The following is a 23,735-nucleotide window of genomic DNA, read 5'->3' as shown; positions in this document are numbered from 1 at the left end:
AGTCAGCTGATGTGGCGATCAACTGATATTCACTGGTGGCACTAGAGCAGAATTTATATTCTACCACCGAGATTCGCCGATACGAATTAAATGAGAAAAAGCCACTATGCGTACTACAATCTTGATCAACGTTAGGAAACTAACCTCTATTAGTGGAAATTGGAACTTGTTCTACTATAGTTTGAGCCTGTCATTGTAATAAGATTTCTTTCCCTACCGTAAGAGAGAAACTTTTCTATATTCTACGTTTTATAGTTTAGTAACAAACCTCACCAAATAGTTGTTAAAAAAGCCGTACAAGTACAGTTTTTACGAAAGAAATTCGACACAATTGATCGGAGAAGATAAAAATAATAAAAAATAATAAAGGAAATTGTGAAAGAGAATTTCGAAAATTATTTGGAATAAGTGGACGAAATAAATAATCGTAAAGTAAAATTGAGAAATTGAATATTATATGATATAAATGTGCGCATATAAAATTGTCAAATGTTGGTTTGATGCCAGTCCAACAACATGATGAAGCCATTCACTGTGACTGAACCGTGAAGCATCGATTCCCCTAAATATCTTCGATCCTTTCGATGTAAAAAGTAATGGACTTTCGTAAATTGCCGATGCTTGTAAAAGTTGTTCGAGAATGGATAAAAAGGAGGTCAATAGACCCATCGATAAATCTCATTAACTCTTGAGAGTCATCAAATCGTTCGTTTATCTCTTTTTTCGGTTCAGCAATGATGGCAGTCATTGATCTCTGTCGTGGTGACAAGATTCAGCGAATATTCAGGATTAAATTTATTACGAGCGATTCTTCATTGAGGACAGCAACGTAGCGTTCAAAACTAACATGAAATATTAGAACATAGATTCAGAGATCTGTGGTCCCTAAATTTGAGATTTCAAACTTGGATGTCAAGGATTCCTAGAGAATTCAGATTCTGGGATACTAAAGATTTTTCATTTATTTGAAACGATTCCCAAATCCTAAGCCCAATAATTTAAAACTCAATGAACAACCACTTATTTATAATATTTATAATTACAATTTATGGTAAACGTCTCCAAAATGTATCCTAATCTTTTCAAATCCAACTAAATCATCGCAATCCATAATGTCAATTTGAAACTAATGTATGATTCCAATTAAAAAATTACTCGGACACAAAATGGACAATAAGTCTATTACAAACGTGTCCTAGCCTCTTTCCAATCATTTCTCCAGCCATTACAGAACATAATCCTGATATAAGACCCAACAATCCTAACCGAAACCTATCAAAGACATGTGGTCAGACGTGTAACCACGATAAGCAAGCGTTAAGGTGCAAAGGCGAAAAAATATTGGCTCATAAATCGATGCTAAAGAATTCGACCTTGCTCGACGTCCAGCCAAATTCTCGTCGCCCAAGAACCTATATACCCGGATCGATTCAACCGAACAAAGCTCTGGCCTCTCTCTGAACCCGTCCCTGGTGATCGATCCTCGGGAGCATAGCCAGAGAACCGGATCCGATGGCGCGCCACTCGCATAAAGAAGCGCGAAAACGACGATAGTACGCGCGGCGACTTTGACGCCGGCCAGAGCCACATCGTTGCCGGGCGTAACAACTGCGAAGCTGCAGCCAGTGCAATCGTCGGCAGACGGACTAACTTCGCATGACGTCACCTCAACCAGCGTATCATTTTTAGCCCACATATACAGCCGCGCTGCTCGAGGTCCTCTCCTCGCCCTCGCCGCCGTCGTCGTTCCACCGCGTTCAGGTTGGTTGTGTGGGGATATGCGTGTACGGATGGCCTGGTGAATGCACACACGGCCGACGGACTCTGTGGACAGTGCGAGTGACCGAGTGCGCGGTATAGGCCAAACTCATGCAGCGATGGGTTCGAGTTGAGTAGGATTACAGTTAACAATTTGGAATTTTTTCGAAACATTTTGCATAGGATGAATGATTAATATTTAGAATTATTAGAGCGAGAAGAAAGACCAATTTGGAACTTTTTAGAGAAATTCTAGGTGGGCCAAACTTAGCTGGCGATGGGTCCCAGTTAGTATCGCAGTTGTTAAAACAATTGGAGTTATGTTAAACAATTTGCAATTAGATTATTGTGAGATAGAATATTAGCTTCTGTTGAGGGAATTGAATAATTTGGAAGTTCCTAGAAAAATGTTGTATAGGGTATATTTAGCTTTATATAGGTTAGAATTGGTTTCCCACACATGTTGCAAATTATTACACAACATCTTTCTAACTTTCTAGCCATAGTAATGAACACATTGTAAATTAGTTTGGGTAAAATGTAATTACTCGGTAATTAATAATTTTATAATCTGCAAGATTACGTATTGAGTTAAACTTGTTTAGATTTGAAATATTCGCGAGTTGTTCGAGCATCTCGGTAGATGCAAGTGTAGGCACGAGCTCATGTTTTTGTGGGAGATGGTAGGTTCCTCGATTGCATTGTGGGCGCTTTCCCTTGGCACTAGTGACCGAGCTGAAAACATTGCCCGCTCATACCGAGAGTTCTTGAGGACGATAGACTCGTGTGGTCTTTGCGTCAGTGGTTCTCATCTCGACTTCTTTAACTTTCCACAATTTTTCATCAAAGTCCTAACAACTTACTTTTTAACTATTTTATATGCCTCTCACCTGTAGTAAAATAAACATTGAACGAATCTACTATTTCATACATAAAAAAATATTTAAATTGAGTAATAAAAAATTGAAATGTAGATGAGTTATGAAAGAAAGTGTCATAACCTCGACAGCGTTCATAAGACGAAAGGGAACGATGCGTAGAGGCACGTACGATGAAAGAACGCCTCGAAAGAACTCGTAAAAGATGAGCAAGGTGGGCAGTGAATGGGGGAATGAGCACGCTTTCAGCAACTGGGGTTAGAGTGCTTTTCGTGGGGACAGTTTCAAGGAAAGTCGTGGAATTGGAAGCTTCCATAATTTTAGAAAATACCACCCTTTAATCTTCCACTTCTTTCTTTTGCTAAATGTCAACGAACATTTAACACATTTTCATCTTAACAATATTGTTTAGCGATTATTTGACAGTATATAATTTATTTGTAAAACTTTATGATCTTTTACAGATTGTAGAAATCTAGTTTTAGAATTTTATATCTTTGTTTTAAAACTTTACTTGCGCGAGTTTACTTCTTTTATCAAACTCTCTACTATCAAACTTGTTACCCTTGTACAAGGGAATTTATTAACAATTTAATAGATCATAAACTGCGATGTTAATGTCAATTTGTAAAACTTCCTGTATAATATTAATTCAATTGATCAAGATGGCGCTGTCGTCTTCGCGTATCATGTTGTCAGTTAAACGTGAAAGCTTGAGGGATATTTATGGGATATTTATTGGTTAAGTGGAGCGATTTGATGATAGGGAATTTTTGATCACGCCGAAAGTAACATGACGGGAGATCGGCCGTTTCTGGCAACGGTGGCCGGAATGTGCATCGCTAGCATGTAGTAAGGACGAACCGAGGACAATAGCTGAGGATGCATTTTTGTTCCCTGGACGCTTGATGAATCCCTAATAGCTATGGGAGTGGTTTCGTTCACCGAGATATCGTTATAAACGCGCGCCATATTACCGTTTTCTTTAAACTAGTTCTGAAAACACCTGTAACGTCTGACAACCATTGTTTAACACGATTTATTAATATCTTGTTTAAAAGAAATTCTTCAAGAATCCCCTATCTTTAATAAGATTTCTAATATAGCGCTTAATTAATAATAATAATAATAATAATAATAATAATATATGTAATGCAATTAAAAAAGGAACGTAAACTAAGTCTACTCTCTTACGTCCCGGTTCCGGAATGGCTTTCCTTGCTTCAGACGAAAACAAGTTAAACTCAGTCGACTATACCGTCTGTATATAGACGTCCTATTCTACTTCAAGCAACTGTCCCAACGACTCTCGTACGATATTGTCTTTACGTGACAAGTAGCTAAGAAACGAATAAACGTAAGCGTCTAAATAATCATATACAGCTAGTAGGTACAGATAAAACGTATAGTTAATATCAATTAGTATAAATGAAAAGGTAATAATTGAAAGTGAATTGCGCTAAGTATCCAATTACTTATGGTGTACATTCTCGATCATAGAAATCCCCTCGAACGCAGTGGCTAGGATAAATCAATATTGGAAACAGTACGGACTAGATGTTCGTCGGCACAAGCAGCCGAGTCACGAGTGTAAAGGTTAGGTTTGCTTATCTCACGCGAAAGTTGCATTAATAATCCACCACGCTGGTTTTACATTGCTTAAATGGAACAGTAGACTTCGCTTTTAAGCTCCCGTATGAGGAATCTAGCGATTTAACGATCAACCCCAACGATAGACCACCAGAACTCCAGTTTCTGCCTGATATTTTTCGTCTCGGGTTTCCAAACGCGCCCTTTCCCCTTCCGTTTCGAACGCTCACAGTTCAACGGCTAATGACTGCACCTTTTTGTTGAAAAATGATCACGCGATTCGTTCTGTTTGCAAGTTGTTGAAACGTCATTAGCTAGAGACTATTGTTAAGTGTCCTAGGGATATTTTCGACTAGGTTAGGTTTTAGTCACTAAGCGTTTGGATATTTCGCAGGCTGTGTATATATCGGTTAAAAATTGGGGTTAGGTTAGATTAGATTTTGGATCGCGTCTTCGTTGCGCTTTTCCAGATGCATTTGACCATCTATCAATTTGAACAGTGTTTATCGTTTATTATCTAAACGAAAATTAGAAGGCAAAAATTCCCCAAATATATCAGTCTAGTAACGAACTTTCATAAACTTTTCATCAAAGAGTCGATGAACTTAAACAGTGTACCTGAATCAGCCTGGAAAGTACTTGGTTACAAACAACTCTTGGCTCGGTTCCGTTTATTGGACCGTATCGCGATTACTGATCACGAAACCGGGGAGCGTAGTTTCGCCTGGCGGTTCACGTTCGTTGAACGATCGTTGACGGGACACGCGCCACGAAATTCGAGCGGCTCGCTCGTAAATTGCGCCAGCAGTTTCGTCTCAACACCGGTTGCGCGTACTCTCCTCAGTGTACACGCGTGTGCACTTGTTCACGCAACGCAACGTGGCCTCCGGTTATCCGTCGCTTCTTTTCTCTCCCATCCACGCTAATGGGCGTTTCAGTCTGCCTGCAATTGCATTATACGCGCGCGTTATGCAACCACCGAGGGCTCTGGATCACACGCCCTCCCTCATCCCCATGTTGCTTGCCTTTTCAAGGGTGAGTTCCTGGGGCATGCACGTTCAAGCTGATAGAGTCTCGTTTGTCCGCCTCTATATCCGGAACGAACACGAACGGTCTTTTGTAATTTCGACCGGTTTACGTCAGCCACGAAAAATTTCAGAAACCGTACAAACTCGTCCTTTTTTACCCTTTTGTAATGTGACGCAAGTTGTCGAATACACGCTGTGTCTTAGACCTGTGAAACCATTTAGGAAGTTAGAATTTTTAAAAGAATGTGTCCAGTGCATTGGTGTTAATTGTTTGTCAGATTTACAAAGTTGCTGAAAAATTCCTGAAAAGTTTCGTTAGAATTCGTGACTGTGAAACCAATGAAATCTTCTAACCAATTCTGCTGATCACCGATTAGAATTCCCTGGACGAATAATTCCACAAATTTTAGGGAATTTTCCCGTATTTCCCTAGGTCTCTAGCTTCCTAGGAAGACAAATATTATCTTCTTGCCGAAGCTCTTAAAAATTCTTCTTATTTAAATCAAACAATTACATTTTCCGGTCCACGTGACCATTTCAATTTTTCCCTAGGTCTCGTGGAAATCAGAAAATTTCAATTTATTTCTTACGTTCGTCAATCGATAGAAGTATGATTGATCTTAATAGCTGAAAAATACCATTCGATATTATGGATTCGAAAAACGCAAAGAAGTCACGTTCGTGTGATAAAGTGGCGATGAGTCTACGCCGGTGTCCTCGACACTTGGTTCGGCCCAAATGGCGCTGTCGATGCACTTTTTTCGGTGTATTCTGGATAAGTAGTCTCGTGGTCTCGAACGTGACGCGGCCATCAACGTTTGTAGCGAGTATCCTTCGAATTCCTTTGTTCTTGCTTGCCACCAGGGATCATCGGGTTCGCTGCTCGGTTTGAAACGTTATTGGATTACGTTCTTTCTGCGGTTTCTTTCTACTCGTACTCTTACAAACACCACTACGCACTGCCATCAATTTTTTAATCGTTCTTACACACCTTCGCCGAGGAACTGCCTGAAAATTATGTTTGCGCAAATATCTACGTTCGTTGAACACATCGTTTGGAAGCTTTCGGCTTTGCTATCAGTTCCATCTTAGACACTTCGTTCCGATCGGTAAATTAGGAATCTTGCGTGCGAGATAAATTGTAATTCGCGATGTTAAAGAAACACTGGAGGTAAAGTTCATTCTTTCAAAGCGAGAAACTTTGCCTCATCGAACAACGCCACGCGTAATAAGGATAATTTACTTTCTCCAAATTTCGCTGAATTATTCCGTCGACTGCCGTAAGAAAGATCTCTCTTGCAAAATGTGAACTCGATCGATAGGTTAAGAAGCAATTTGACTTCACGAATTCTCCATTAAAATTTATATTCGTATTCGTATAATATAAATCCTCGACAGTGAATTATTCGAATCGAAGATATAAAAATCGCAGAATTTTCTTTACGTCCTATGAACTGGAAAAAAAAAATTTGTCGAGACGATAAAAATCATAGAATTTCCAGACGTTCTATATATAGTCTGCATTATCGAGTAACCTCGGATCGCAGTTCGTATATGTGTATCGGATCTCTATGTCTGAATGTTAATCAGTAGAATTTTCATGACTAACGAGATCGTTCGATGGCTGGTTCGACTTGCAACTCTGGAGTTCGCAGTCGCGTAAATATTTATCGGGAGACGAGGGGTCACTCGGCGGAAGTGGTAACATCGGTATTGGTATAGGTCAGTTTATTTTCGAGCGGAATACATTATCGATCGGCCGTTAATCGTATGTATGTATATGCGATGTAGGTACACAAGCGGACCGGCTCTTTGTGTCGCTTATCTTATTCGTCTTCCTCTCCTTTTTTTCTCTCTTTTTTCTTCTCGACGAATAAAAAATGGTCTGCTTGCACGAGAGAAAACGTGAATCATCAACATATACATCTACTCTTTCGACGTAAAATACTCTCTTGTATCCTGTATCTTATTTAGAAAATTAAAGCTTCGCTAATTTTACTCGAGAATCGAGTTATTATCTAAAAAAAAAAAAAAGGAAAAGAAAATGTAGAATTTTATTTAAACGATTGAAATTCAAACGATTTGTTGTGCGTTCCGTCTGTGCGTATCGTCGATTTTGCCAAATGTTTAAAATCTTGTCGTTCTGCGGGTCTAGCGAATCTTCGAAAACCCATACATTTTAGGAATACTTTGAGAAACCGAAAAGGCGAAATGTGTCAGTGTTCCGTCTGAAAGGACGTTGCAACGTTTCAGTAAGAAAGGACGTCCGCTTTATTTTCACCTTTCTTTCGCCAATTCAAGCCGAACGCAAACGTTTGGTCGAGCATGAAACATCGTTTTACGAGGACAATGAGAGCGTGCATGATTGCGAGGACGTAAAATAGCCGGCACGGCAATGACACGGCGGCGAAGGATCCTCTTGGACAGACAGCGAGAGAGAAAAAAGGAAAAAGAAAATAGTAATTTGCAGCCGGCGAACGAGAGAGCGTAATAACACTCAGCCTTGACCATGCTCGAGTCGCACGAAAGTGAACCTGTTTGCTTGCTCTAGAAAATCGCTGATAAACTTTCATGCTTCTTCCACTGGATCTTGCGCAGCGAATTCTCGCACCATCTTTGTGTACAGTACAAATAGACGTGAATTTATAACACGCTTGACAAATAAAGAACGAAGTTTAGATTAGGTTAGGTCTAGACTTTTAGAACCGTAGTCTTTGCACTTGACAAGATTCAGCAGATTTCTTTCAAAATAGCATCCGCGAGATACGCTGTATTTGGATATTTGACAAATTAACCGCGCTAAAATATATTGGATCTGCGAAATAGCGAAACTTTACGAATAGATTAGAGATACTTTGTGGAGACGATAGATATTATTTTTATAATACTTTTATTGGAGACCATAGATATTATTTTTCTCCCAGAACCTTCGAACGTCTTCGAACATTTTATGCAACAAGGTTGCGATAATATCCGACGAACAGGTAAAAAGAAATCGATTGGATGTCAGAAACGGGCGTCTACTCGCGCGGGAACCTCGACACAACTGTGAGGTTATGTAACATCACGGGCAGACGAGGCTCGGGGAGAGGACTGTCAAGTCTGAGAATCATTGACACGTCGCCGTGGGAATAGAGAAGAAACTGTGTGACAGCACTGTCTCCTTTCCTCGGTTGACAGCAGGCAATATATCTAGGGAATTTCCCCCGGTGGGATTTGAATTAAACAAGAAACCACTCCTCTTCGAGGAACCACTTAGTAAGTATCGGTAGAATTCTATGAATATCGTATTTGAAGCAGTTTTCGGGTATTTCAAAGCTTAGACTTACATCGTGATTAATTTCCACTTAAAGGGAAGATAAAAGGGGAAGAGTGCCATAGTGGATTTATCAGTAGGCTAGGGATTTTCACGAGAATTCTAACGAGCACAATTTTTATACAAATTTCTGCGGTGAAATCCCACCAAATCCCTGGATCTGCGTGTTCCATAATATGCAAAGATTCGACGTGCCAAATTCTTGTCGTTATATGGGGTCCATGGCAGTTGCGGTCTTACTCAATCGATAAAAAAAATCGATCGATAAAAACTGATGAATAAAAATTCTTGAAATATAACGAAATTACGTTGCTGTCGTCGTTTTCGTCGGGCGATAGACCCGTTTCAGTTAAAAATTAGAAACGGAAGAGTCTGGAATTGGATGAACGATCACGAACGAGTTGCACGATGACGGGAAGAATCTAAGAAGCGGCGGAGGATTACAGAACGAATTAATTAACCGGTGATCAGCAGGTATTGTTCGTTCGTGTGAACGAAGGAAACGATCCAGGCGAAAAAGAGAAGGCTGAACGATAGAGAAGGCCCGAACGAGAGAGAAAGAAGGAGGAAGAGGGCCGTAGGTATCGTAATACAATACTATTAGTTGAACTTGAGCTACTTATGAATGACCTTGTCTGGATCAGCCATACATTTTCACTCATACCACGCTGCTAGCGTGTCCTTTGACTATCGCGTGTGTGAATGCACGTCCTGTGGTGGCTATGTTCATTGTTTTTTCTTTTTTCACGCGTCGGATAGTCCCGTGTATCACAACTGCCAGCTTGGGTATCACAACAGGAGACGGGGCCTGTTTTGTCTGCTATTGAAACGTTGTACTGTCAGTGTTGCAAAATAGAGGTGTTACGTTTCCCTACGTCCAAGCGGATTCTAGATGCTTCGTTGACCAAATGGCACTCGGTTGCACGTCCTTCTACACGTTCTACGGCGTAACACGAGTGGACTTTTGTGACATAGATCGTTAAGATAATTCCTTTCGTCGAACTTTTTTTTTATACAGATGTAGAGTCATTTCGACGACTACTTTATCTTTCTACGATCATTCCAGTGTCCGACTATTTATAATCACCTGTCTACGTCGAGTAATCACGCATAGGTGAATATTAGAAATATAACATTAACGCTGTTGCGATCATTCATCCTACGTAATCATCGTTCCCAAATAGCCAGGTAGAAACGGTTGCAGGTAGTAATTTATTTTTATTAGAATCATTCCTATCTTTGACCAGTTATAGTCACGCATAAACGAATACCACGAGTATTTTCCACTATTACAATCACACTTACGACGTTCAATCTGCCTAGTCATCATTTTCATAAGTAATAGTCACGGTTGGCGTTAAAAACCCGGTTGGTTATAAAATGACAAATTCACGGGGAGCTGGTTACTGTTCTTTTCCGTGCGAGAAAATTACGTTGCAGTGGCGCAAGTGCGGCCAACCACGGCCAAGTAACATTATCGAAGCCATTGCTATTCTTCTTGGCGCTGCTAGCGGTCGAAGGACAATGGGGGAAAGAGATCAGGCATAGGGAAGGAAAGAATGCAGGAAGGAGAGTAATAGGAAAGGGGAGTGGGGCGAATAATGTGCCTGAGCCTCGACATCTGTCCGGAAGTGCGTAGACGCCTTCCATTTTCGTTTTCATTTGCATACGTTGTCCGCTGTGTGGCGGCGTCTCGTGGCCACGATGCAAACGTGTCGAGTACCGTGACAAACGGGATCGTTAAGGACGCGTCTTAATTCGACGCGTAGCGATATCTTCAAGTTCAATATGCTCGACAATTTTTTAACGCATAACTCAAATTTTACATTTGTATTATTCTTTACGGATTAAATGTAATTATAAAGATATACAGGGTGGTTGGTAACTGGTGGTATAAACGGAAAGGGGGTGATTCTAGGCGAAAAAAGAAGTCGAAAATATAGAATAACAATTTTTCGTTCGAGGCTTTGTTTTCGAGAAAATCGACTTTGAATTTTCGCTCGGTACGCGTGCGGTACGTTATAACGGATCTCACTGTAGATCGTTGCCTCGATGGAAAAATTAAAAAAAATAATTTTTATTCTATATTGTCGACTTCTTTTTTCGCGTAGAATCATCCCTATCCGCTTGTACCACCAGTTACCAACCACCCTGTATAAAATGTATGTGTTACAGTACATTGTAATAGTAATTAATACGTTTTACGTAGTAAAAAGTTTGTTACGAAAAAGGGGTCTCATCTCTAGGAAGACAATGGCGAAAACAATTCTCCGTTTTCTTTCAAACTAGATCCGTATTTCACGCGAATGCTATCCATTTGAATCTTTGATAAACGGTCCGTAATTTATCCGGCCATTGTGTGTGAATTACCATCGTCGATATTCGGCTGTCTCCTCTCTATAGCGACATTCGTCGTCGCTGGCTTTTGTAGTCGCACGATCTCCGCCACGATCTTTCGCAATAATTTTAAAAGGCCGCTTATCCAGCTTCAGCCGTCCGCCGTACATTCACGGAGATTCGATCTAAAATGCGCGGTTACACGGAGGAACCACTTGGAAAGCTGAGTGGGTGCCTGAGATACGCGAATTTCTCTCGAAACAGACATTCCTAAAACTTTTCCTCCGAGCTATTCGAGTAACACGTCTCAGATCTCACAGTCTTTTAAAAATTCAAACGTGGCGCCATTTTGCAATGGTGCTCTGTGTGGTCACATGCTTCCAAGAAGATACATTTGCCAAATGAGTATGAAATTGTTGTACATCGTGGAATATCACTAGCTTTAGTACAGATAGATAAAGTTGTTGAAGAGACAGAATGATTGTCGATCGTATAAATTTCAACTATAACGTTTCCTTATATCGTAGAATATCCCTAGATATAGGAAATTTGGAATTTTTATTGGTAATACATAAGAAGTGAAAGATGTGACTTGTATAACCTGTCTCTAAATTTTGAAAAAATGTCTTTTGGTCTATGTTCGTTATAGTCGTTACGAATTATACTTCTACCCGGTGACTAGTTTGTTGTTTGATAAAGTTGTCTCGGGTGGTTGAAGTTCATCGTTTAAAAGCAGTGCGAAGGTACAAGTCTAGTCCCACCCGACTTAAAAATATGCTTCTCAGAGTGACTATAATCACTGCATGCCAAAATAGCTGATATAGTCACAGTTCAAGTACTCCTGTTTAGCCCCTAATTCCACCAAAAATAATCCAAGTCTAAATAAATAGTCCTGTCTCTGCATACACATGAGCCCTCTATCTATTTGCCTCGGTGATCATAATCACAGTACCCAAAAATAGCTCATATAGTCGCGATTTGAAGTGGAATATACGAGTTGCAAGTTCCCTAGGGAGATCGAAGAGGGACAGGGTCGCCACTGTGCCAGTTTAATTTCGCATTGACGTAGGTCCAGGGAGCTGCATTGTCTGTAGCACATTGTGTTCGCATGCGTAACACCACAGGGCCGTGGCCGTCGCGTTGCGAACCAGGCTTGATGCGTGAGCCTCGTTCTTTGTTCCATTCTCACGTGAAATGGCCACACATAGATACAATATTGCGAGTGTGTGTGTGTGTATGTGAGCGCGCGCGCACGAGCGCCTCGGCCGACGATCAGAGAGGGTGAAATTAAAAATACCGTGAAACCCTCCGTTGCAGGCCGTCTCTATGTTTTCCTCTGACGCGTTCAGGGCCGTCGAGCACGAAAACGGAGCCCTGTTTCCCTTTTGCCCGTTCGATCGAGGCCACACCGCTGATTTATAGGGTATTTACCCTTCTATTTATGGTCTGGCTTGACGGTTGGTTCTAATGCTGCCCTCGAAGGGGCTACGATTACTGTTGGTATTATTATTACGAGATCCTGCTTGACCGGGCCCTCTTACATGACTCAAGTAAAATTTTATGCGTTGTGTGTTGCAGGTTATTTTTGTGTTGATAAATTTATAGGTGTAATGACAAGATGTTGGGCAATACAATTGGCGAAATCATACGAGGAAATTTTGCAGATTTCAGGGATTACAATTTTATCATACCATTTATATTCGATGTAAAATTGTATTTTTATTTATTTATTTATTTATCAGGGAGTGAAGCATTATGTTTGATGTAATATCGTAACATAGTATATGAAATACTGAAATGAAATGAATCTTAATAAGAACGCGTTTGGTTGAGTTATTGTAACATAACCTTAAACATAGCCTTAATTCTAAAAAAGATCGGGATCGAAGTTACTAGGTTAGGTTTGTCTTTTAGTTTGCACGATATTTCTCGTAATTCAGGAACGAGAGAAATGTTTCATTATTGGGATGGGTAATCGTGGACATATTAAATTCATCAGCTTCGTGGCGGGTTTGCCAGGATCGTTCGGGGGTCTCAGACTATGCCTGTGCGTTCCACTTTGCCTGCGTATTCCGTGAAAATTAATTTTCTGACTCCTAAGAGAAATGCACGTGCATTAAAAGCAACGTGCCCTGCAATCCACTGGCAAACACGCGCCATTCCATTTTCAAAGATATTACGTTCTCTCGTAGAAAATTTCCTGCCTTTTCTTATGTTTAATTATAGTAGTCAAAATTATTAATTGCGAAATTTTTGATCATGTTGAAGCACCCTCTTCAGGTTAGATCATTAACCATTAATCACGTTGCAGCGATTAGATAGTACTACTCAAATTTTGAAAGATTTGGACAGGTGATTTGTATTATCTGTTCGAAGCTTTGTAAACTCTAAATGAACTCTAACCTCAAAAATGTAGTTCCCTTTAGAGAATATCAGTACTATATCGAGTAGACAATATTACAGTAATTGTACAGAGGTTAATGGATAGTCCCTGCTATGTGTTCAAGATTCCTGGATCTAATGGAGCACTAATTTCAAAATTAAATTCTCGGTCCGCATTGTCAGACGTACATATTACGATGATTAGGCGATAATAATTTCACAAACGTTAGACAAACAGAGGTTAGGCAGTAATAAAGGTTAATAACAGTACCCAATCGTACAGAGGTTAAGGGCTAGTTTCTACGATCCATTCAAAATTTATGATCCTAAAGGAACACTGACGCTAAAAATTAATTCTCTTTACACAATGTCAATCATGTAACAACCCTGTTTCTCTGGTTGCAGACGATAGTGGTTAAGCAATGATAAAAACCAGACAATATAGTTTATTTCCTTAGGAATTAATCGTATAATATTGAAAAACTTGAGACTTATAAACTTATATTCGTTCATAGCATATCGTTTACGTTCCTAACCTAACTTTCTCGTATCAACTCGCTTGAAAAGAAGAATATTCCTAAAACGATGTTATTTATTTATTTACTTTTGCTTACAGATGGTGGTGGTAGTTGAGCACCAGTGGGAGGAGGGCGGCAGCGGGGCCCAGGGCGATGTGGCTAGCAAGTGGGAAAGCTCGAGGAGGTGATAACGACTTCTGACCTTCCGTGAGAGCGTGTACCGCGACGTAGAGGGCGCCGCCGTCGATCGTCAAGCGAAAAGGCTCACCATTCGGAAGAAAACGAGAAGAAAGAGGCGGAAGAAGAAGAAGTGGAAGAAACTGAGTACGAAAACGGCGACGAAAGAAACGAAAAGGGTGGAGAGTGAAAAAGAAAGAGGGAGTAAAAAAGGCGAGCTCTAAAGGGGAGGCAAACATCAACAGGGATAGAAAAATACAGATACGTGTTTTGGAGAGAGAAGCACGCGATTAAAACGCCATAAAATTTGAAAAAAGAAAACAACAAAAAATCGAATTGAAGGGAAGGAAAGAGGGTGGGAAAGAAACGGGGAAACATTGAGAAATAAATTCCTTCCTCGTGGCCAGGTTGAGCACACACAAGACATTCTCCTTCTGCAGCGGGATATCGCTCCTGTACATTAAAAAAAAAAGAACAAAAAAAAAAAAATATAACTTCTACCTTGAGAACATATACCTCGTGCGTACAAGTACCTTCAAACATAACCTCTTTTTCGCAGCGTAATAGTGCCTAGGCCCCTCCGGAAGAACGCGACTACAAATAATAATAATAATACAAATAATAATAAATAATAATATTAATAATTAATAGCAACGTTATACATATATTATATATATAAATATATACAGAGAAAATAAAAGATCTAACGAGAGACGAAAGAAGTTTTAACGTTTTAATCATAATCGTCAGTTTCGTTCGTTCGACTTGCAAGTCATAAACGTACACAAACACACATAAAACATAGGCAAACCCAGTGACTATCTGTATGTATACGGACGTGAACGTATGCAAGAGAGAGAAGAGCGGTCTGTTGAGATCAAGATCGGGATCGAGCAAGTTACGAACCACTTGGTCCAAGGTTGGACAGAATTTGAAGAGGAAGAATCGTGGTGGTGCGTCGATATATAGATCTTATCAGGAATATTCTCGTTGATAACGGTACCTCTCCCCCTTCGAGCCCCTTAATCGATTAATACGAACCAGGACAGCGAAGTACCTGCAGCAAACACAGATATATTTATAAGAATAATTTATATGATATATATATATATATTATATAAATAAATGAGTATATATAATACAGACACACAAACAGACACCGATAGTAATAAAATAGTAAAAAGCAGCCTGTTGAAAGGCGACAAGTAACAGCTAAGGGCAAAGAGAATAATAACGATATCGATAAGAGTATATAATAATTAAAAAGTAATAAACGATAGTTGTTAAGAGGAAAAGAGAGAAGAAGATCGTACAACAGAGTGTGAGTGCTTAAATAATTCTAGAACGCGCTACGGTTAGAGTACTTCTACTTTTCACGGTTAATCTACTCAGCAATTGCGGAGCCTGTTCTACATATACGATCAAGGTGAGTCTGATGTTCTTTGAATTGATAGTTGTAGAGTAGAATTTCATTCATCGGGACTAATTCGAGGATTTTCTCAAATAATTCGCGTAACTGAGTTTTCAACGTATATTTACTGTAATTTGGTTCTTCGAATTCTATTGCTTTTAAATATTCGGTACAGCATATTGAACTCTAGAAAAGGAATTTATTAATGGCGATAATAAATAGTCGTTGAGTATTTGTAAAAAGATTTTTTGCATTTAGAAATGTTTATTTAGAATAACATTTGTTATATATGTGCCAATATTTTTCAAGAAGGATTTTAAAAAATCAATAAGATAACCCTAATTCAGATCTAGTTCAGTTATCGCGTCGAATATTTTTCGTTCAGTCTGAATGTACCGTAACAAAGCACATCCTGTACGAGTCTGACACGAACGAGACGAATCTACTTCCTCGTTCTCAAACCACGACAAATACACTCAGGAACTACAAACTACTGAATATATATCAAACTACAGGGACATACAAACTACTGAAAACAAATGCGCAAATACAGATCAAGAGGCGTGGTAAAAATCAGGCATATTGCTATATCAAACATCATCAAACACTTATCATCCGTTATATATCAAACATTTTGCATCAACTCCCAATATTCAACAAAAAGTAACGAAGAACCTCCTCGGGAAGTCGGATACGGGCAAAACCAATCCTCTTGCTCGTTCTCAAACCATGAGAGACGCGCTCAAACATATTCAAACACACTCATATTAACACAGACCATGAAAAAGAGAGAAGATACACAGGTTTACAATCGATCGGTACGTGTTGCGAAAATCGTTCTCACGCAGGAGTAGATATCGCATCGGCGGTGCTTTCACGAAAACGCAAGCCTTGTGTTTCGTTAACGAACGTCCAATATCCACGATCCGGAAAGCGGCAGAACTTTTACCGGGGTCTCTATCTTGCAACGAGAATCTTCATTCTCGCGCGATAATTAGCGGCCACGGGTGGACGAAAAGCCGACGATCCACGCCGATGGGAGTCACACGCTCGCAAGTGAAAGGTGCCCGATACCTTCTCGCAATTTCTTTATCTAGCAGCGTCGATCTCTTCGTTCCCCTCGCTTCGCTCGGCGTAAATTATCCTATGGAATTCTTTTTACGATCGTTGCTCGACATTCGGTCGAATCTACCCAGGCCTCTCACTTTCACTTACGAACGCACAAGTTCCGTGACTATTATTCGACAGGCCCCCGTATGAAATTCACGTGCGTGGCCCTCCTGGCCTCGTTTTCCACTCTGATCGCTCAGGACAATGATTGACGTCGATCCGGACGAGTGTCGAAGTTTATAGTTAGATTTCATGTTAAGCTAACCTAAATTTACGTTCGAAGAAAGATTGAAGTATGACAATATGATGTTGAGCTAACCTAAATTTACGTTCAAAGGAAGATTAAAGTATGACAATATTATTAATAGTAGGTGAGCAGGCTGTCGTAGTAATAGAGATAGGTACGTTGACCAGACCGCGATGAAAATATGATTGAAGAGCTATTGAAATACGAATTTAGGCTTGGCAGGTTTGGTTAGGTTAGATGGGGTTTGAATTCAGTTTGAATAGATTTGAAATAAGTTCAAGTCAAGCCATTAAATTTTCAGATTCGAGATAAGATTGGCAAGGTTGGGAGATTTGAATCAAATTTGGGTCCATCTTATTAGGTTTTGATCAAGTTTGACCTAAGTGTTGAATCTCTGTGGAATGATGTTTCATTATCCTGTGTCGACAATACTATTGCAACGTTCTGTCAATTATTTTTCTGTGCTATTTTTTAAGCAAAAAATGAGTACACCCTGAAATTTGTTCATTAATATACTTTTTGGTACAACTGCAGAATATCAGTCTCCGGTTTTGATACAAGAATTGCGTAACTGTACAACAGAGACGAATTCAGGGCTAAACTTCGATAAACTTGTAACCAACTCTCGAATGCTAACAACTGCTTCAATCCCAACATTGTGCAACATTTGCCTGGTTATTGAATTCCAAGTTTTAGGAAATGAGATTGGTTTCCCTGCTCCCTTGAAAAATCACTTTCCTGTAGTTGTGTCATTATTCCACCCTACATAAAATATACAAGAAGAGTATGAATGTTGAAATTCCTGGAACCTCGGAAAAAGCCAACCACTGTCACGTTTCTTGTACATCCTTCGAGAGTATATTCTAGTAAATCGCCGGGTTCAGGTATTTTCGCTGGGGTAATCGTGTCGAGGTCATAGAAAAACACGAAATTCATAGCGATTTAGGTATCGATGCACGGCATGTGCAAGCGCAACACGCGCTGCGGTAGGTGATTCGTTGGGTTTTTCATGGTGAAGCAACTAACGGGTATCTTGGCGACTCGTTTGGCTCACAGGTAGCAGGAGAGTCATTGTCCTGCGTTTACGTGACGAATTTCCCGTGCTTGCTCGTCTTCGCGAGTATCGTTCACGGCCACGCTATTCGCATTTTAACAGCTTTCTAAGAAGCCTTCGACAGCCTAGTCCCTACTGCCTTCCTAGCTTCGCTATGTGTTCGCTTTAAACTTCTTCAAACTTCTTCCACTTCTCCTCCCACGCGTTCTTCGTGCACACGTGACTATTTTCACGATGTCGAGGAACGTGGAACAGCGTAGACGTTGATTTATTGTGCTTAGTTGGCAGATCCTTTGGGCATTTCGAAATTGAGAAGCAGGTTCTATTCGAGTGTCTCGTACAGTTTGAGCTTTTGTTTGATTGCTTATAGTCATCACTGGATTATAAGTAGACCGTGGAACTGTACGCAAACTTATATTTTTATGATTAGGATTAAGAGAAAGCCATCTGGCTAGAAAATAGTTTCGGTAATACGAAAGCAGTTTGGAATATGTTCAAATTAACTAACCTAACCTTAAATCCAACTGTTTGAACATATAAAAAAATGTGTATAATATACATAGTATAGTAATTGTTATAGATTCTATCTTTCTCACTTGCGTCTATAAAAATATGCAAATAAACATGCACGATCTGGTGATCAAACGACAGCAAACTAGAGTTAAAGATCCAATTCGAGAAGCAACGCGATCGAAAATCGCGACAAGAATCGACGGTAGAGGAACAATAGGAAAGAAAAAAGTGTTTGGTTTACAGTTATCGGTTGCTCGTTGAAATTCTCGACGCCGTCCGCTCACACGTGCTTCGATTACCTCTTCTACGTCCCACGAAGCCCGTTCGTGATTTCGCGCCAACTCCTCCGGTCAATTGTTCGCAATAGTATCGAGGCAGCCATTATAATTCGATAAAATATCGATTCGAAGCCTCAGCTAGTTAGGAATATTATTTCTTTTTCTTTTCTTTTCTTTTAGTTTGTATTTGTAACAATTCTTATATATGCTACGTTTATTCTACAAATAAATTTATTTTATATTAAAGGAGGAACAGTTAGAACAGATTGGGGTTAGGTTAGGGTTAGCTTGGAGTAGGTAGTATTGAAAATAATAAGATGAGTATGATGTAATAGTAGTAATAGTAGGATAAGTGTAGAAAAATGATATTTTTCGTTCATTTAAATAAAAGAATTTCTTTCTGAACTTTGAAAAATTAGAATTGGAATATTCTAAAGGAATGTCACATTGTAACTTTGTTTAATGATGTTCTAATGGATGTTCGTGTATACGTATATTAAAGTAAATAATTAATTTTTGGAATAAAGGAATTTCTAGATCGTTTGAAGATTTGGAAATCTGGTAAAAATGGCGTATTAAAGTATTAAAACTTTAATCATGATCAACGTTAATATTATTATATAACGTTCTCTTATTAATTTTTATCAACGGTTAAATAAAAAGAAGTTTTCGCTGCTATGCATTATGATTTTTTCTGTTTAATTTTCTACGATGCACGCAAACTCGAGATTAACCCTTGCCTTATGATATTTAGTCACGTGCCACATATTATGGCATCGATTTACATAGTAAGAACAGGTTTCTCGTGCAACAATTATTCTAAATACATACGCGAACTCTAAATACGTATTCAAATTTCAATATCGCACGTCTGATACAACGTTACGATATTGAATCGCTAACATTCATAACTGAAGAGACCTAAGAAAGATGAATGCTTAAATCTAACCTTGAACTTAATCTAACCTAACATTCGCATAAGTTGCGCAAAATTTTATACATATATATCAACATACAAATATTGCTAGTTACCAAATGTTACATTTAAAATCAAATTGTATGAACAATCTTTGAATCTAACCTATGGGGTATGGACTAATTGCGATAAAATGTCAGATGTTTAATGACTTTGGACGTCTAGATCGCAGACCTCTAAGGAATCCCTAAAACAGGAAGTTATAACCTAACCTCAAACTCTAATCATATTCTACGTGCCATCAAACTCCTTAAATAAGTCCCTAAATCTCATCGATAGAACCAGAGACAAAAGACAAACATAACCTCTAAAACTAATCTTTTAACACCTCTATAATGCGAGTACTGTAGCACTCAATTAGAGCAAGTTAGATTGAGTATGGTAGAACTCCGCTTATCTGAATTTGTCGGGGGACAAACATTCTCGTTCGCATAATAGAAGTTCGCATTGAGATACGTGAATTGAACCAGCAGAAAGTTTGGTAAATCGGTCATTAATTAAAATCTCGTTCTGACAAATGCAGTTCTACTGTAGAAGAATGGAGAAGCTGAGGTCACGGGGTTCCCTGCAAGAATTCGTGCGGCGAAGAGGGGGGTTGGCAACGAAGGGTGGGACGAACGGCATGCGGTCGGCAGGCACGGTGAACCAGATATTCGAATGGCATCGACGGGTCTCTGTTTCTCGGTGCAGAAGGAGCAGGGGTAGCAGCGGGACGCCCGAAGAGAGGAAAGGGACAGTCCGGGGAGGCGACTGGGTACTGGGTATACGAGGTAGTGGGTATAGAGTGGAGATATCCAGGTCACAAAACAAGTGTCGCAACCGACCACGTTGGCACGCTCCTGCGATTATATACACTTTGCGTCTCCGCGCGCCGGATTTCGACTCCTGCTGGCTTCCCGCGTGGAAACTGACGGGCGTGCCTGTGAACCGGACTATCGATTACTCGCGTGCCTCTAGCCGTATAGCGTCTGACTATGTCTCGATACCACGAGGACGGACCGTGTGGAATCCTGTTCGGGTCAATCAGGGTCACCGGGTATTTCTTGTTGCGTTTGAGGTGTTGCTTCTGCTTTAGAGTCCTAAAGTACCAAATATATCTGACACCTGACTCTACCTCTGTTAGCAGAGAAAAGAAGTAGACTGTGAGTTAGATCGGTTTTGGGGTACGTTTGAGGAAGCTTAGGTTGGCTTGTCATAGTTTGCCGTGAGAATGTTTTAGGCGAGTTAGATAGAATTATTTCCGTTTGCTTTGCTTTGCGACGGTTTGCATTGACTTTCGGTTAAGTTTCAGTTGTTTTGTCTTAATGTGTTATCGTTCTTTTTAGGTTAGGTTTGAACCGGGTTTGAGTAAGATTCGGTGGAATTTTCTTCCACGTAAGACGTTGAAATTCGCTGCGTGTAAACATGGAAAAGACATTGTAACAGCGTTTTTTTGAAGCGAAGAATTTGGGATATAGTTATCTGTGGATGAGATACGCAGACGAAAGACTGGGCGACGAGGGACAGGAAGGTAACCAGGCCGTAAAAGGATCGCGAATCGGTCTCCATCTGAAATCGCCGGCAAGTCCATGTTTGGTCTTGGTTATCTCGTTTTAACAACGCAAACCTTTGAATCGCTTCATTCGTCCTTTCTCTCTTCGTCCCTCCGACTCTGCTACGATTCTCCCCTTTCTTCATCTTTGCACAACTCGCCCGTGACCAATTCCTGGAACAATGATTCATCCTTCGGTATCGTGACTTTCCTTGTGATATTTTATCCTCGTTGTGATTTATCTTCTCAGATACTCGACTTTAATATTCAATGTATTGGCACTTGTACACGTACTGACTACTTGGTTGTTGACGAGACACTTTGAAATTGTATCTTTTTAAAAAAGAAACTTTAAAGAAAAAGTAGTCTACATTTTTACTTATTTATCCACGTACGATAATCTCTTGTTAATTTTCACTCGTACTCGGTCGGTAATTAGTCAACTTCGCATATAGTAAACAAATTTTCAAGTTCAATTTTACCGGAAACGAATAACTTTTCACGTAAAATCTCTTTGCCGATTATGCCAGGATTATTGGAACGTAGAACACCGAAAAGATATTAATATCATCGATTTTTCTTCGTCGCATTTCTTCTTACATTTCGTCCAATTGCGTTTGGTTTCTTGGTATGCGCGCTACTTTTGAAATAATCCCATAACAAGAATGCGTCATCCAACAGCGTCACACGATGTCGCAACAACACTGGACCAGACCGTCGCGAGGAGATCGAAAGGTGCGTGTGCACGTGCGTCGCGGCGCGAGAGCACGAAGAACACCGGATATGGGCTAGACTAGAGCCAGACGGGCCGGAATGGAAATCAATACAGTCTCAACACTCGTCGGCTTCTCCCAGCCACCCCCTCGTTTCCCAACCTACCTCATTCTCTCACTATCTCTCTTTTTCCGCGGCCTTTTTTCTTTTTTATCTTTCCCTTTTTTTTTTTATCATCCCTGGTTCTGACTCGTTGTCTTTCTTCTTGGTGGCATCACAGGCTGCCAGAGCAGTTTACAGGCCTAACACGGATTACACGCCGCCGTCACACAATGAATCCTGAGATCTCGATTCTCCTCTGGTCATTGTTCTTTCTTTTATCCCATTCTTTATCTGTGGATTCTGCTTGTACTTGGACTTTTAAATTTTTTAAAAATTTTCTATTGGAAAATTTATCGGTTTATTAGTTCAATGTTAGGTTGATATAGGTTGACATAGGTTAGGTAGATATTTTTGCAAATTGTAAATTTCTCGTATTTCTGTTTCAATTTTCAATATCTCTGCTCCAAAAATGGCAAATTTTTCATATTCCTGTTGTTAAGTATTTTCAATTTTTCGTATCCTTATCCTATAAATTGAAAATTTTTAGAAAATTTTTAAATTAGAAACCGAAAATGTTCCATACGGCCATTGAAAAATGTTGCGAGCTTTTTACATTTTTAAAATTACAAATTGAAAACTTTCTGTGTCATTTTTCGACGTCCGTTTGTGCCTGGGCTTCTACATCTCCGGCGAGGGAAGAGTCTCTCTGAATCTCTGTGTGCAAGTCTGGTAGTAAAGTAAAGTGCCACTGGGTCATTTCACGGTTCGCTGTCACAAAGTAAAAATCTTTGAACGATCAGAAAAACCAACCAAGATAACCAAGACCTAACCTCAATCTTTAAAATTAAAACGTAAGATTACGAATCATCGCGAAATTCATTTCGGAGAAGGTCTGTATAAAATAGGCCGCGTGTATAGTTTCGAGAAATGCCGTGTGGCGGCGTGGTTGAGTTAAGAAGGAGACTGGAGAATTTAGTAGACGTCACAGAGGACGGATTACAGGTTTTCATGCACGCCTTCGTAATTGACGGCCTCTTAATTGCAATCCAGGATCGCGTCCCTAATTGCGTCGCGGTGAAAGCAACATATATCCTCCATCTTCTCATCCTCCTCTCTCTTATACAAGCTTCACTGGCGAATTCTGGTTTCGTGGTCCCGGGACCGGTTCCTTCTCACGAGAGTCGCCTCGCTTATTGCTGAGTAAGTTCTCGTAATTAAAGATGACCGTTCCCAACGGACCAAGAAGCGATCTACATGAGACTGGACTGGTTATTTCACGAGCAATATCGATATTTGTTGAACGCAGTTTATCAGCTGCGGCCGGTCTCTCAATTATACGTATCGATGATCGCGTATGGTTTCATCTGGTCAATGTTAAACTGGCTGCTTGTGATTCTTGGCAGATTGGGTTAAACGGTCACGTTAGTCGCTACGTTCTCCGAACGTGGTCGTAACGTTGGTCCTTGGAGATATCTGTTTCACTCGTTTTTTTCCTTCAGTTCGGTTTTGTAGATAGCGACTGTGGATCGTGTTTCCTAATGTTTACGTTACCTAATCTGTTCTCTAGTCGTATACCAGCGACTGAAGACCGACGTTGCCTAAATTTATGTGGGTCTTCTAAAACTCACGTTGGACGAGTACAACGACGTACTGTAAACGTTAGGAAACCAGGAAAATCGATGCCTTTCACCTTTGCAATTTCATTTCCAAATCTCTGAAACACGCATGCACAGATTCAAATGAAAACTAAAGGAACAAAATATCTAATGACTAAGCTATTGGGTTGGCAACTAAGTGATTGCGGGTTTTTTTTAT

The 23,735-nt window shown here is 40.0% G+C and overlaps 1 protein-coding gene across 3 annotated transcripts in view; it reads left to right on the top strand.

Moving 5' to 3' along the window:
• LOC100749603 (ecdysone receptor) overlaps nt 1-23,735 on the top strand; it is a 197,944-nt gene that overhangs the window by 58,838 nt on the left and 115,371 nt on the right. For all 3 annotated transcript variants that reach the window (XM_012389094.3, XM_033322416.1, XM_024369738.2), the window contains one exon: nt 13,906-15,410. The gene's annotated coding sequence lies outside the window, so the exon portion shown is untranslated. The remainder of the gene's footprint in view (nt 1-13,905; nt 15,411-23,735) is intronic.

Source organism: Bombus impatiens, unplaced genomic scaffold (assembly GCF_000188095.3).
Source record: "Bombus impatiens unplaced genomic scaffold, BIMP_2.2 scf_0637, whole genome shotgun sequence".
In the NCBI taxonomy this organism is placed as follows: domain Eukaryota; kingdom Metazoa; phylum Arthropoda; class Insecta; order Hymenoptera; family Apidae; genus Bombus; species Bombus impatiens.
This window is presented reverse-complemented; position numbering and strand designations above follow the sequence as displayed.